Source organism: Ixodes scapularis, unplaced genomic scaffold (assembly GCF_016920785.2).
Source record: "Ixodes scapularis isolate PalLabHiFi unplaced genomic scaffold, ASM1692078v2 PGA_scaffold5__190_contigs__length_132052651, whole genome shotgun sequence".
NCBI lineage: Eukaryota > Metazoa > Arthropoda > Arachnida > Ixodida > Ixodidae > Ixodes > Ixodes scapularis.
Window position 1 is genome coordinate 25052777 of NW_024609880.1, and position 13858 is coordinate 25066634.

Consider the following 13858-nt stretch of genomic DNA (forward strand, 5'->3'; position numbering starts at 1 on the left):
TGATTTTCTTGCTGTTTTTCATGAAAGGTGCTCAAACAGCATCGGCTGGCGCTCGCGAGAAACATTACTGTCTGCCATATTTGTTCTGAAATCACCAATAAAATCAAAACACCGTAAAAAAAAAGAAAACTGAACGATTTTAGTTGGTTGAAACATGGTTAAGTTTATATCATTTGATCAATTACGGGGCTATTAAAGCACTGTCCTGCAAAAATGTATAGAGGGAAGCGAGGCTGTAAACGTAAAATAGACGGAAGCGGTGTCGATGAGGCTACATCTTTAGAGATCAAAGTCATCGGCGGTTGCTAAGAAGAATCGAAGACTGTAACTGCCTGTAATGCCGGTCTTGGTAGCTAAAATATTAAAATGTGCGATTTCGCTGGGTTAGGGATCTCACAAATGTCTCGCGAATTAGGTAACAAGGCCCTCACGCAAGGTACCGGTGCTTGCGTGCGTGCTCAAGACGCTAACACTCCTCTCGCACTTGAAGCATGCAGGTTCCTCTGGGATCTGGGATCTCTGGGATCCGATCTACTAAATCTGCCCATTTCTTCTGCATGGCATCTTAAGCATTTTGAATTGTTCGTATATCGAGATTAAAGCGCAATAATAAAAAAATAATATCGTCTTTAAGCCCAGAAACGAAACCTTTGCCCTAAATATAAAAGTTGAAAAAAAAAAAAAAAAATCCGGAGGGATGGTTTTGAAGCAACTCTCCGGATGTCCGAAAAGATAATTTGGTATATTTGTGTGCGTACCAGTCAGTGAGCGTTACAGCATCTGCGAAGGGATGTGTTTTCTCGTGGCTGACCATTAGTAGACTAATCGAGATCGTGCCGAACAGTAATTCTTGCCTTTTAGATAATGCACACTAAAATATGAACACCCTAAGGGGCGTGAAGAGCCTTTTCCAGAAACTTAAGTGTGACTACACCCTTTCAGCAGCCTCCTATTGAGTGATAAACGCAATTTCATTCCAAACTAGGGAGGTGTTGTATGGCAGCCTTTATATTTGAAGGGTGTGTAAAGGGTGTGAAAATATTAGGTACAGTTAAATTTTGTTGGCGTTCGTAATCTTTTTAAGGGTGTTCTTTTATCGCCCTGAAGGTTTTATCACTAGAATGAATGAATTTACAACTTTAAGGGTGTAATTCCCTTTAATATATATGCGCTGAATTTTTTAGCAAGGACATTGCGGACCTTTATGTCATAATTTACAGTTGATTGCTGACTGCTGTAACGGTTTTAAATGTAGTGCTACCTTCTTTTTTTATGCGTGTGTCCGTACTGATATCTCTACCAGATCGTTAAGATTCATAACCCCATTTTTTTCATCGTATGGCACTTTTTAGTTAGGAGAAACCGGCAATGTTCTAATGATGCCAGAAGATCTTGACGACATGATTAGATTTTTCGTTCTCCCTCTCCGCATTTTTTTTTTAATTTTATATTGAGAGCTGTGGAGACTACCAGCACCTCCTAGATGGCAAGGCCGTGTAATTAGACTTTCAACGTCACCTACCAGAGACCAATGGGGCGCGAAAAATTGGACACGAGCGGTGTGTCAGAATTAGGCTGTGCCTTGTGCTCAGTCAGTGAGGTCACAAGTTTCAGCCAAACGCTCGCGCAGCACTCGTGCTCCATTTGTGCCCCGCGCTGGCCTTCCGCAGATGACATAAATATTGTAGCCCTAAGTTATTCCTATTAAACTGGAGCTTGTTCAGCTTGTTGAAGGCCCCGGAGAAGCATGTCAAATCGCCAAAACAACACAAATAGATACCGCTGCTTTCGCAATTTCTCTTCTTCTTCTTTTCTTTTTTTGGCGACTACAGCAATATTGTTTTATCGTCTACCGAGCGCGGGACGGAATTGTGAAACTAGGTTGTATAATGGTATCTTCAGAGTCGCCAGTGGTCGACCAAATGTTCAACCTAAAGGAGCGACCACATCGTTACAGTGGCAAATGGCCGACAGTATTCACCTGGATACATTTACACTTTCTCAGAGGAAAAATGTCGCGCCCACTTTGAGATTTCGGGAAGCGGAAAAACGGGCATTGCTTTCTCGACTTTACTCCGGAAAATTATCCATCTGGCAGCGACTGACGAGCTCCTGGTAAGCGGTTCGCGGAAGTGAACTGGTCTCTAGAAACTTGGTAGTCACCGTCAGGCCTTTCGGCAACGTGTAGAGTGAATGCTCGCGCTGGAGGTTCGAACGTTGTGATTTTGATTCTTACGGTTTCAGAAATAATCTTACATTGATTAGCTCGCGCTCCTGAAATCACGAATGCCCAAAACACGTTATGAAAACACCAGTGTATCGGTCGTTCAGCTCCGGTAAAATAAACCATTTAATCAGAAAATCAGAAAACATCACATCAAACACTCTTTTCCCGCATTTGTTTTTTTTTTTTTTACTGACGGTATTTTTAGTTGTAGGTTGGTAAAAACACAACATCGAATGGCAAAGCGAAACTTTCCTGAACACACCTGGTTTACATGAGCGTTTCAGAAAGAAAGCCCAAACAAACAAACTAAGAAAGAATGACCTGCTTTCTAAAGCCATCGTCTCAGGCAATAGACATTTCTAGCCGTCGAACGCGACGACGACAAGAAGAACTCGGGCTGACAACCCGCACTTGTACTTGCAGACTCTGGTGTCAAAACCATTGTAAGGCGGTGCCCTGTGAAGTCAGCCATATGCAGATCCAAGAAAAAAAAAATTTAATAGTGTTTAAAATTTACATTATTGCGTCTACATAAAAAATGAAGTGACTGTAAAAGCGCTCCGGCGTCTACGGAAAAGAAATTCAGTGTTACGAAGAACTTACGGCGCGACATCAAGGGGTGATTTCTGAAGCTACAAAAATAAAATGGTTCTGCCCTCATACTAGGAAGACCAGAATATACGGTATAACTTTGAAAGAAAAAACAAACGAAGAAGAAGCTGTGTGGTGCTGTCAATAGTTTTCAATCTAGTTTATTCAATGTGAGGCAGGCAATCTTTTGGGACACCTGTCTGGGCCCTCAAACTTTGATTCGCGGTTCCTCATAGTCCTTCAAAACACGACATGCACAAACATAACTTGAATATCATAAAGGAGAAAACAAAATGCGAGCAGATGGCGCCCAGGCGGATCTGGCGATAAAGCTGTCGTCACTTTCTTTGGAAGCCACGTTTTAGATTTCCTAAAACCTGCCGCGACAGCCCAACTGCTTCATGACAAGGCGAGGCACGAAGGTTATTTCAAAGTCAGACAACAGTCCCAACGATTGCACCGCACGTCTATCTGACATGGGCCCCTGGTTACCTTATTTTTAGAATATTGATTTTCATCTTGTTCCTTTTAGATGAGAAGAAAGGTCCTCTGCCCGAAGCAGCTCTGCAGTTTACAGGCGAAGCAGTTTAGCTGTTTATGAAAAATTAAAACAAAAGAAATGCGCCATATCGTTTTGTTTACAGTGATAGCGTCCGTACTTAATGCTGTAGTTGATGCTGTATTTGATTCTGTTCTTGATGCTGTATTTGATGCTCTAGATGATAGTGTAGTTGACGCTGCAGTTGATGATGTAGATGATGCAGCTCTTCACGCTGTAGTTGATGCTATAGTTGATGCTGCAGGGTGTTCGTCTTCGACGTTGCCAATTTTTCGGAAGAGATCGCCGGCCGCCCACGAGAATTGAACCTGGCTCCGCTGCGTGCGAGGCGGAGGTGTTAACACTGACGTACACCACAGCGTTAACAACCTGTTGTGTACCTAAGTGTTTTATATTACCCAATGCACACTGCACACGCTCTCTGAAAAAAAAAATAGGCGATAAGAAAATGCCGTTGTAGCAGTGTCTATGCCATGAGCTCGTGACATCAACAAAACCGCGTCCGGTTTTGGTGATGTAAATGGACACTGATGCTGTGTGTAAATAAAAATTGGCTAAACAACCAGGAGCATAGTTCTCACTGGGGTTGTGCGACTTTTACAATTATTTCTAATACGAAATCTTTTTAATACAGCTTCGAACTGCGAGGCGAATATCGCCCCTCCAAAGGCAACAGCTTTTATTTGCGCCACTTTTGTTTTCAGATGTTGGAACGTCAAACCAGGGGGTTTATTTTTCTTTCTATTTTTTTTTTTTTGCCGCTGCGGATGCTTTAAAACCACAGCAGCCATTCAATAAAATAAATAAAGATGTTTTCTCAACTAAACTCAACATCACCAGGATGAACGCAACTTAATTAATTATAAAAGCAATACTTCACAGTGATATAAAATAGATACTCTGATGCTTAAAAGAATACATCATAGTCCGATCTGTGTAGTGTGTGACACGGAACACAAACATTTCAAATACTAATAGAAGTAATTTCAAGGAAGCAGCCTGGGCGATCGTTACAAAGTTAAGCTGACAAGCGCACACGTGAGCATATATAGATTAACAAAGCTGCAAGTGCTTTTAAATCAGTAGACCCCGGGATCTGGCTAGTTTATGACCTGGAGTCGCCGCCTCGACAGGTTTACGTGCTGTTTTATGTCCGCCGCAAGGGCGAGCTATTTTCCTGGTCTGTCTGAAATCTACCCCTTATGTTGACGTTTATATCTCCTTCGGCTTTTTATTTTTTATATAACCGACTTGAAAGTTCGCGCGTAATACGACTTTAGCGCACATACGTAGGCTTTTGAAACCTATAACATCGCCTATAAAACCCAGAATTAACAAGCAAACTCTAAAAATAAGAACGCGAAGACAGATCGCATCAAGGTCGACCAATTTATAAACACGCATAAATCTGAATACTACAAGGCTACCCTCTGATCGGAGTATGAATGTAACCTAAGTGGTCGCAACTTCTCAGTTCAACCTTTGCTGTTTTGCGATATACTACAAAGGATGCGCACATGTAAATTGTTCAGTATGCACGGCGGAATCATCAAGACAGTCTAAGGTTGTCCAAAAATGATCGCTGGTATACTTTGTTCCCGCTGGGGTCACCCTGTGGTCGATATGTCCTTGACAACGGTTACGCAGGCGTTCTTACTGCGTCGTTGGGAAGAACCATTGCTCGTACCGCTGCCGTGAAGCGTTTATCTTACGATGCACTAAACCATTGTTATTTCACGAGGCCCCAGTAATGATCTTCGCTGCCTTCATAAGCGGAGATGAAGGGACAGTAAACGGAAAAGTTTAAACATCGAGTTGTCGAAACAACGCAGTAACTGGTTGAAGCTTGTCTAGAATCAACTGCGGCAATAATTTCCGTAGCTATAAGTGACTAGATAATGCGGAAAATTATGAATGGTAATGTTTTCGTATAATTACAGACAAAGCTCTTCAACATTCATAGGTACATATTTCGCAGGCTCGGACTTGTTTAAAAAAATATTTATTTTCGGATTGATTTTCTTTTCTTTTTTTGACAAAGCGGCTGACAGTGCTTTTTTGAGGTTAAAATATTAAGGGGTCGACAGTTTTTCTTTTTTTTTTGGGGGGGGGGGGGGGGAGGGGGGGGGCTTGTTTTTAAGAGTTGAAGGCGGTGACGTTTTTGCTAAACGTTAATCGAAAGAAAACAGCAGTTTGCAGGAAGACAGCTGAGCCTCCAAAGGGAGAGGGCAGCTGTGACATCCTGCAGACCGTCAAAGAGAGAAATAAATGATACGACTGCTGACCGCGAAGAAAAGACATCCGAACTAGATGACAGTCCACAACACACTGAATTTTAATATGCCCAAACGTATCAAGATCCGTCCTTCCCGCATCATATAAGTAGGCGGCGCAGGTGGCGCTAGCTGGCAGTTAACGCCCCTCTCCCCTTGGTTGCGCAATTTTTTTTTTATTGTTCATGAGAACACCAGCGAACAGGTCGCTTTGGGTCGTGCTTCTCCTTACGACACCGGGATTTTCCTCGACCAGGGCAGGGGTTGGTGATGAGAAAGTTCCCATGGTCGGTGTCGGCCGCTGCTCAGTCTGTGCTTCACTATGCGCGGTAGTTTTCATCGGCTGCGTCAGCTCGAGATTCTCTTGAGAAATAATCACTGGATAATGGGATTGATGCATGGAGTTTAGTCGAAGGTGATCTCTGCGTCTATACCAGGACGTTCCATTCTCAAGGGTAATCTCGGATGGGGATGCACTCAATGGGACCGAAACTGAAGCAGGCATCTAAGGCGGCCCGGGATTGAAGTTCAATTCAAGTAATTATGTGACCAAAATCAAGCAATAGAGCACTGCGGCAACCTTGGCCAGCGAGCAGCATTTGCTTCAGTTGATTTTGTTAATATTAATAATAATATGCCTTTATTTCCATCAAAGATGGGATTGACCGAGGAAAATAGCTGCTTTAGAGTTGCTTTTTTCCTCGGTCTTGGATGTTAGCCCGAAGGCTGGAACAAATTCCGTCTAATGGCGTCTTGATATTTCTGCCCATGAGCAGCTTGTATGGTGCACGACCCGTTACATCATGTGACGTCGTTCGGTATTGATACAAAACTCTTGCCACCCGAGTCTTGAATTCACCAGGTGAACTCTTCTTGGGTATGTCCTTTATAGTTTGAACCACTAGTCCTGTTACTCCTTTAAAAGCGGGGTGGTAGGATGGCGCTATCATGCGTCGAATTCCATACCGCTGGAAGAATTCGGCGAATAGGCTGCTAATAAATGCTGGCCCGTTTAAAAAAGAATAAGGTCAGGTAGGCTATGCTACGCAAAAACGATCCCGATCACAGAGATGATGACGTCTGCCGAGTGTGGCGGAATCGGATGTATTTTCACCCACTTGGAGAAAGCGTCTGTCATAACTAGAAAGTAGTACCATAAGAAGGGCTCTACTCAAGAGCTCTGGATCAGTGCTTTTCGGAAAATGTCCAGGGCATGACGGGCACGCAACGAGTAGACTTGCGTGTAAGCTTGACAAGCAGTGCAGTCTCTCATTTGGTTGGTGATGGTGTAGCGTGCATTCTATGATTCACATGCCGGGACAATCATGCCGGCGCAAGAGATCGGGCTCGCAGCGCTCAAGCTACGAGGACCGACTGTGAGACCACGGGTGATTGTATAAATGCTTTTCTTATCGTAACAGTCGGTCGGCCAATTCTTATGTCTCTACAATTGGTGTCCCAAACGTGATACGTCGCTATGGCTCTCGAGAACATCGCTACCACAAATGTCGCCGCCATCACGTTTCGACTTCCGAAATTTTGGCCAGCGGATCCTCTGGTATGGTTCGCGCAAGTGGAATCACAGTTCGTCACCACTCGGATCACCAGCCAAGCTACGAATTTCCATCACGTCGTAGCGTCTCTTCCTCCCGAGGTGGCCATGGAAATTCGAGATTTAATCCTCTCGCCTCCAGACGATCAGCCTTTTGACAAGCTTCGCTCGGAACTGATCAAACGAACATCCGCATCGGAGCAAAGACGGCTCCAGCAACTAATAACTTCCAAACAGCTCGAAAAACCGAACGCCCTCCCAGCTTCTTCGTCGACTGCAGCAGTTGGTGGGTGATAGATTGCCAACGTTTGATACCTCCCTGCTGCGGGAGCTTTTTCTTCAACGGCTACCATCAAACGTACGCATGGTACTCGTTTCTACACCCATCCATGAGCCTCGACGATCTGGCTCAGCTGGCCGACAGAATCATGGAAGTCGCACTTCCCATCGTATCTCCTATCGACAGGATGCCTGGAGAAACGACTGCGACGACGAGACCACAACACGCAGGCAGCGACTACCCGGCATCTCCTGTGGTTATGGAACTTCTTCAGCAGATATCCGAGCTTAGAGCGCAAGTAGCAGCTCTCGTCTCCCGACCTCCTGCCCTCCACCAGAGTCGCTCAACCTCACGGCCAAAATACTCTTCCTCTCCTAGGCGTCAACGCCAGAGCAACGAAGGTTTGTGCTGGTATCACTGGACTTTCGGTGACGACGCTCGGCGATGTCACTAACCTTGCTCGGCGTCGGGAAACGAGCTTGTCCACACTAGAGGCATCTAGTGGTGGCAACCTACAACCCAGTCACCTGTTTTTTATCGCCGATCATAATACAGGATTACGTTTCCTTATCGACACAGGGGCTGAGGTGAGTGCTCTACCAGTGTCATTTGAGCCCTCAAAACGTAGGAAGAAGACTCCTTACATTTTACAAGCTGCTAATAAATCATCGATTGCGACTTACGAAGAACAATCCCTAGCGCTAAACATCGGCCTTCGAAGAACATTTCGTTGGATATTCCTAGTTGCAGACGTTTCGTACCCCATATTAGGTGCAGATTTCCTTCGGCGTTTCGATCTGTTCGTGGATATGCACAACAGATGTCTCCCGGATAATACCACCAATCTAGCCGTTAATGCAATCATATGCCAAAAACCGCATATCGAAGTCGCTATTCATTTTCTTCCACCCTCAAGGTATGAAACGCTTCTAAAAGACTACAGACAACTAACATCGCTTAACAACTTTGACGCGCCGGTGAAACATGACGTTGAACACCACATCGTCACCACGAAACCGCCAGTATATGCTCGTCCTAGACGTTTGCCTCCAGCACGGCTTAAGATTGAAATAGACAAATTCGCACACATGTTAGAGCTCAATATTATTCGGCCCTCCAACAGTTCATGGGCGTCTCCACTAAACATGGTCCCCAACAAAGAGCCTGGGGACTGGCGACCATGTGTAGATTACCGAGCTCTTAATAATGCGACCGTCCCTGACAGGTACCCGCTGCCACGGATTGAGGATTTTACTGCATCACTGCAAGGGTCCAAGATATTTTCAAAAGTGGACCTCGTGAAGGCGTACCATCAAGTTCCCGTGGCACCGCAAGATATTCCCAAAACAGCTATAGCAACCCCATTCGGTCTGTTTGAATATCTTCGCATGCCATTCGGCTTGAGAAACGCTGCACAAACATTCCAACGATTTATCGACACTGTAGTTCGCGGCCTCACATTTTGCTTCGCTTACCTTGATGACATTCTCGTATTCAGCGCAAATGAGCAACAACACGAGCAACATCTTCGCATCCTCTTCGATAGACTCGTCAACATCGGCATCATCATTAACAAAAGCAAGTGCGTTTTCGGCGTCGGCGAGCTAGACTTCCTCGGGCACCACGTTGACAGTCAGGGAATTTCTCCCTTGCGTACGAAAGTGGAAGCTATCGCCAATTTTCCTCCACCGTCCAACATTCGAAAACTTCGGGAATTCCTCGGTCTAATTAATTTCTATCGCCAATTTATTCCAAAATGTGCCCACACCCTTCATCCTCCAACTAACCTTCTGCAGGGCAACACAAAAGACTCCACACCGTTGGTGTGGACAGAACAAACTTCCCATGCTTTCAAAAAAATCAAGGAAGACCTCACTTCAGCTACCATTCTGCTTCATCCCCATCACGACGCCCCAATTAACGTCATGGTGGACGCATCGAATGAAGCCACAGGAGCTGTGTTGCAGCAATATGTCAAGAGCAAATGACAACCCCTAGCCTTTTTCTCAAAGAAGCTCACATCGTCCGAAACGAAGTACAGCACTTTTGGCTGAGAATTGCTGGCGATCTACCTGGCCATAAACCACTTTCGTCATTACATCGAAGGTCGCGAATTTCATGTAGTCACAGATCACAAGCCCCTTACATTTGTTTTATCATCAGCGAATGACAACCACTCCCCTCGCGAGATTCGTCATATGGCTTTCATTTCTGAATTTACCACTGACATTCGTCACGTGAGCGGCGTAGACAACAATGTAGCAGACGCTCTCTCTCGCATGTCATGGCTTCCCAAGTTTTGCTACCACCATCTGTTGATTACCAAGCCTTGGCACGATAACAGGCATATGATCAAGAGCTCAGCAAACTTCGTACTACAGCTCCTCATCTTATCTTCGAGCAAATTCATTCAGAAACGCACGGCGAGACAGTTGTTTGTGAGATGTCGACAGGCACTCCCCGCCCTTTCGTTCCATCCAGTTTCCGGAAACAAATCTTCGATTCCTTCCACTGCTTGTCACATCCTGGAATGCGCGTAACACGACGACTTTATCTTCCAGATTTATCTGGCCTAGCATGAACCGCGACGTCAGGGCATGGACCCGAGCATGCCTCCAGTGCCAACGCTCAAAGATAAGTCGACACACAGTTTCGCCTTTCTCTTCCTTTACCCCTCCCGACCTTCGACTTGACCAGATCCACATAGATTTAGTTGGACCGCTGCCACCATCGAATGGTTATACTTACTTGCTCACCTGCATTGACCGCTTTACGCGTTGGGTCTAAGCCATCCCAATCCAGGACATCCGTGCAGAAACGGTCGCCCAAGCTTTCATCAATGGCTGGGTGTCCAGATTCGGCGTGCCTTCATACCTTACAACAGACCGAGGTCTCCAGTTCGAGTCTACTCTTTTCCGCGAACTCATGACCATCTTAGGAACTTCGCGCATTCGTACAACAGCATATCACCCTATATCTAGAATGTGTATTTTCCGGTTTTAACCGAAAAACACCGATAAACATCCGTCGGCGACGACAATACAAAATCGGTTCAAACCGAAAAACACCGGTCGTTGCACGTTTCCGACTTAGCGAAACCCTTTCCCCTTAGAGGTTCGTTAAACGTGTTATCTCGTGGACCCTGCATTCTTCCAGTGTCCATACATGGCTTGCACGTGGTGTCAGTCCGCCCTCCTTTCTGGGGTCAAAATCGTCTAGTTTACGCAGTGGAGGCTAAGCTCTCACATGCCTTTTCCCCGTTGTCTCCCTTGGCCCCCTGTTGTTGAAAAATTAACGCAGTGGAGGGTACGCTCTCGCGTGCCCTTTCCCCATTGTGTCTGGCCAAGTAATGTCGGTGCAAGCCATGTATTCAGATGTTGCTGTGATTCCTGGAAGACACTGCCAACATCCGTGTCGTACAGGGCTACTGACCTTTCAGAGCTGAGATGCGTTCCTTTTATCTGTTTAGTTTCCATGGGCTTTTAGGGAAACGGAAAAAGGGTTTTGTTGGCGTGGGGGTATTTCGAGTTTGAAGACTGACATCGATTGCAGCCCTGCGGAAATGCTCTACGGCACAACATTACGACTTCCAGGAGAATTTTTTTCAAACGGACCAGAAGATCCAGCACCGGATCCTACGAGCTACGCGACAAAATTGAAGCGGATAATGCGCGCCATCCGACCTACCCCTCCCCGCCCCCAACAACGGTCAGCCGTTTATGTCTCAGCCGATCTACATTCATGCACACACGTTTTTCTTCGTCGCAATGCTGTGGGAAGGCCACTTCAGCACCCTTACGATGGCCCATATCGAGTCATAACTCGTGGCGATAAACTTTTCACGATTGGTATTAATGGCCGACAAGAAACTGTATCCATTGACCGCTTGAAACCAGCCTACCAAGAATCGTCACATGAAACATATACCCAATCTCTTGACAACACTGCTATCTTTGCACGCTCACAGGACTTTGCTTCTTCACGCAATGCTTCGACACAGCCACGATCCTCCCGCGTACGTTTTCTGCTACCACATGCCCAGACATCATGAACATCCCTTAACATGTTCCCATCTGGATTTTTTAAAGGGGGGAGCTATTGTAGCGTGCATTCTATGATTCACATGCAGGGACAACCATGCCGGCGCAAGAGCTCGGGCTCGCAGCGCTCGAGCTATGAAGACCGACTGCAAGACCACGGGCGATTCTATAAATGCTTTTCTTATCGTAACAGTCGGTCGGCCAATTCTTGTTTCTCTAGAATGGCATTGTCGATTCCAGGCTACTGGACATGGCTGTTTCGTTTTACGTTCTTTGGGGAAGAGAACGCAGACAACCTTTCGTGCCGGAGTCAGGCTGAAGACTGACTTCTCGTTTATTATAGGTAAAACGAAATAAAATAAAGACGCCTCTAGTACGGCGCTTGCGTTAGGCGCGAAGCGGGGGAATGGATGTTTATATCTCGGGCTGTGCGCGAGCTGTGGTTCTCGGTCGCTTTGGCCTTTGGAGCTCGCGAGCGTCGGCCCGTCGGCGACTCCACAACGCGACGTCTATTGATCATCTCAGTTTTTTCCACTCCAGAATGTCCAGCATGTAGCAGTTGAAGAACATTTGACCATAGAGTAGCATGCTGCACGTGATCCCCACAAAAGGCATCTTTCGTGTAGACTGAGTTCGTTGTTCTTGGCACATAAAGGATCCCAATCTCCTATCCAGAGGTCGGCATTTTAGGTCGCCCTCACTCACCCTCACCCTCACAGCCACACTCACCTAAGCCCCTCACTCACCCTCACCCTCACAGCTACACTCACCTTCAGCCCCTCACTCACCCTCACCCTCACAGTCACACTCACCTTCAGCCCTTCACTCACCCTCACTGAACCTCACGGCCCTCACGCACTCACCGCCCTCACGGCCCTCACGCCCCTCACGGCCCTCACGCCCCTCACCGCCCTCACGGCCCTCACGCTCCTCACTCAGTCATGGCCCTCACGCCACTCACCGCCCTCACGCCCTCACCGCCCTCACGGCCCTCACCGCCCTCACCGCCCTCACGGCCCTCACCGGCCTCACGGCCCTCACCGCCCTCACCGCCCTCACGGCCCTCACCGCCCTCACGGCCCTCACGCACTCATAGCCCTGACGCCACTCCCCGCCCTCACGGCCCTGACCGCCCTCACGGCCCTCACGGCCCTCACGGCCCTCACGGCCCTCACGCCACTCACCGCCCTCACGCCACTCGCCGCCCTCACGCCACTCGCCGCCCTCACGCCACTCACCGCCCTCACGCCACTCACCGCCCTCACGCCACTCACCACCCTCACGCGCCTCACCGCTTTTGCGGCCCTCACACCCCTCTCGCCCCTCACGCACTGATGGCCCTCACGCCACTCAGGCCAGCTTCAGATGGGGCAAATTCGCCCAGAAACCTTACGTCGCAACACCAGCAACACGGGCCGCCCGCGATCACACGCAGCAACCAATTGCTACAATTTGCCATCGTCATCATAAAATTTTATTTTTCTTGCACTATTTAGACCCAATTACGCGTTATTAACGTGTTTTTATGCATTTAAATCTCGTTAAGAATACTAATGCACCTTTCTGAAACAGTTTATTCCCAAAAAAACGATCGATTTCAAACCAGAACCAAGTCTTTCGGTGTCATCATCACCGGCGCTTCAAACGCATTCGAATTGCTCCGAGTTGCTTGCTTATTCCGAGCCGCACCCGATCTCAGCAATTCGTGTCGATCGAGGGAAAACTAGAGAACAACCCGCCATTAACACCAAAATTGCTGAGAAAGATGCTGGATCTGAAGGGGGCCCCACGCACTCACGCACTAATGGCCCTAACACACCTCATGCGCTCATCGCCCTCACGGCCCTCACGCCTCTCATGCCACTCACTGCCCTCACGCACTCATGGCCCTCACACCCCTTACGCACTCACCGCCCTCACACCACTCACGCACTCACGGCCCTCACGCCACTCACCACCCTCACGCCCCTCACCACCCTCACGCCCCTCACGCACTCATGACCCTATACCCCTTACCGCCCTCACCGCCCTCATGGCCCTCACGGCCCTCATGGCCCTCACGGCCCTCACAGCTCTCACCGCCCTCACGGCCCTCACGGCCCTCACCGCCCTCACGGCCCTCACGGCCCTCACCGCCCTCACGGCCCTCACGGCCCTCCCCCCCCTCACAGCCCTCACGGCCCTCACCGCCCCCACAGCCCTCACGGCCCTCACTCACCCTCACACTCATGCATTTTCCTGGTTCAGAAACTCACTCACCCTCACCTCACCTGTGAAGATGAGGGTGAGTGGGGGTGAGTGAGGGCCCTCATGAGTGAGGTTTGCCGAGGTATGCT

At 47.8% G+C, this 13858-nt stretch overlaps 1 protein-coding gene and 1 pseudogene across 1 annotated transcript in view; both read left to right on the forward strand.

Moving 5' to 3' along the window:
• The window catches only part of LOC120841730 (parathyroid hormone/parathyroid hormone-related peptide receptor-like), a 327477-nt gene that overhangs the window by 34102 nt on the left and 279517 nt on the right, over window positions 1–13858 (forward strand). The window lies entirely within an intron of this gene.
• LOC121838107 lies at window positions 7320–12107 on the forward strand (annotated as a pseudogene).